Source organism: Mesoplodon densirostris, chromosome 4, assembly GCF_025265405.1.
Source record: "Mesoplodon densirostris isolate mMesDen1 chromosome 4, mMesDen1 primary haplotype, whole genome shotgun sequence".
Taxonomy (NCBI): Eukaryota; Metazoa; Chordata; class Mammalia; order Artiodactyla; family Ziphiidae; genus Mesoplodon; species Mesoplodon densirostris.
Genome location: NC_082664.1, coordinates 5,232,288 through 5,234,956, shown reverse-complemented (window position 1 = coordinate 5,234,956; position 2,669 = coordinate 5,232,288). Strand labels below are relative to the sequence as shown.

General features: G+C 36.0%; 1 non-coding gene across 1 annotated transcript; it reads left to right on the top strand.

Annotated features, from left to right (window-relative positions):
• Positions 1-274: 274 nt before the first annotated feature.
• On the top strand, positions 275-346 carry LOC132489659 (small nucleolar RNA SNORD113/SNORD114 family). The gene has a single exon (XR_009532052.1). It is a non-coding gene; the product is annotated as a small nucleolar RNA SNORD113/SNORD114 family (small nucleolar RNA).
• The last annotated feature ends 2,323 nt before the right edge of the window (positions 347-2,669 follow it).

The following is a 2,669-nucleotide window of genomic DNA, read 5'->3' as shown; positions in this document are numbered from 1 at the left end:
GAACAAATTAAAGAAAGATTAAAGGGCCAAGAATGGGCATGATGAGTTTGGGTTTGCATGAAGACTGTTGATTGATCCATATGTACTACAGTGGGGTCCATTGTAGAAAGAGTGTATTAGTTCTGAGAGAAATGAGCAAAAACCAGAAGGTAGTAATGTTCTTAGATCTTATTCTTGCTTTGTGGTGATTCATGGATATTGATTAATTATTAGTCAATCAGTGAATGAATTAATAAACAAATGTATAAATGAATAAAGAAAGAAGTCCCAAGCCTAGATCATTGATGAGTACTCTGAGGTGTCCAAACCAAGGATTTTGATTAAACCCCATAACTCTGAGGTCCGTTGTAAAAACAAACCTAATTTCCTGCGTTGGTGGGACATGAACTTGTAGCTGAAGTTAGGAATACAGGCATCTTGCTCTTAGCTTTGATAGATCTTAGGTATAGATCCTTTTATTACTGAATCAGTAATGAGTAAATAAATAAATGTATTGTTTAATGAAGACAAAGAGGGCAATATAACCACCAACAATGAGAGTATCTATTGGAATACAGATTATTCTTAAAACATTTGTGAGGAGTTGAGTTCTAATAAATGAAGGGTCCAAGGCATTTAACATGTTGATCAGGAACCTATGGGCAACTCTATGTAAGAGTCAGTGTTGTTTCTGGGTTGGTGGTTGTTAATTTTATTAAGAAAGGGGGAAAAAGGGAAACGTAATAATCGATTACAGAACTACTTAATTAAAGAAAATCAAGCATGGTCCAATATTAAGAATTCATGACATGAGAGGATTTATGATTAAATCAGTTTGTCTCAACCAGTACCATTTTTGAAAAACACATCTAGTTGTTATTCTGTGGGTATTGAGTTTTTATAAATTTATTTATTTATGACTGCATTGGGTCTTCATTGCTGCACGCCGGCTTTCTCTAGTTGTGGCGAGCGGGGCTACTCTTGGTTGCAGTGCGTGGGCTTCTCATTGCGTTGGCTTCTCTTGTTGTGGAGCATGGACTCTAGGTGCGTGAGCTTCAGTAGTTGTGGCACGTGAGCTCAGTATTTGTGGTGCACGGGCTTAGTTGCTCTGCAGCATGTGGGATCTTTCCGGACCAGGGGTCCCCTGCATTGGCAGGGAACCTGTGTCCCCTGCATTGGCAGGCGGATTCTTAACCACTGCGCCACCGGGGAAGTCCATGGGTATTGAGTTTATAGGCAGATGGTAGTGTTATTTAGGACTCCTACCTGGGGTATGTAAGTGATATTATTGTTAGTGAATGAAGGAAGAGGTTATTTAAAAGAGGGCAAACATGGACCAATGAGGATATTGTGTCATTAAAAATGGTTTACTAATCTCACTGTACTCTTCTGCCGTGCATATAAGTAAAAGGGGACTGAGCTATGCCCACTTTGGGTAAAGAGCCATAGAGATAGTTACCTATAATAGTATTTTAGACCATCTTGCATTTGCTTTGAAAAAATGAACAAGTTATTCCATGAGTAAATAAATAAAAAATAAACAAATATATGAATAGAGTCATAAAGTAGGGTCAAACATTTTGAGAATATATCAAGAAACAATGATGTAAATTTACCTCATTCTAATCAAGGAAGACCTATAAAGAAGGTAATATGGGCTCTTACCTATGTGAGTAAGGTTTAATAGAAAGAATTTGGAACAGGCATAGTTCTTAATTATTCTATTAGGATGTAAATTTAGCAGTTGTCATCATATTATGTACATTAATAATTAAAAAATAAATAAAAGAGGGCCATTCTTGGGCTAATTGAGTGTGATGAAAACAGGGTTTTATGATAAATCTGTTACAGTAAGACTAAGGTCTCTTAAAAAAATCTACACTGCCTCTTCAATTTTCTAAAATCTGTTTTTTACTGCACAGATTCAATATACCCCAATCTGATTTATTCATTACCAATGATGAAGATCTCGGCTGTCACTTCTGTGGATAAAAAGCAAAGGGACTCATGTAAGTAAAAAAGTTTGTGTTCTTGGTTTGAAGGTAATTCATGTGGTCCATGGAATTGTTTCAAAGGAATGAGTGGCTACTGCAGACATAAAATCAAAAGATGTCACATATGGACCACTGCTGAGAAGGTGTAATGAACCATGCGTTAAGACTGATCCATTTTAGTGAAACTGAGATCCGTTAAAAACAAAGTTGGAGGGTTTTGCATTCATTTTAACGGTTTCTTAATGTTCCATTTTATTTTTGCACAACATTTTAAGAATATTTCTCAGTTGATAACAGTCTAGGTTGTTAAATCATGGAGGAGGGGGCACCTAGAAAGAGAGAAAGTATTGTCAGTGCCCTAGTTGTGGGGTAAGATAGTAGTTTCATTGTAGGACTTTTAAAATGTGAAGAAATTAAATGAAAGATGAGCAAGCAGGGAGTAGTAAAACACATGGGATGGGCATGAAGCAAGGTTATTGATTAATCTATATGTGAAACACTGAGAGCCAATTAAAAATAGATCTCATTTGCTAGCTCTGTGGGGAATAAATAGCTGTAAACAGCTCTTTGCAATATTCAAAGATCTTGCTCTTGGGTTTTTGTGATTCACAGGAATTATTATTTTTTAAATCAATGAAACCATGAATGAAATAATCAGTAAATAATGAATGTATAAACAATCCATAAACAAGAGCT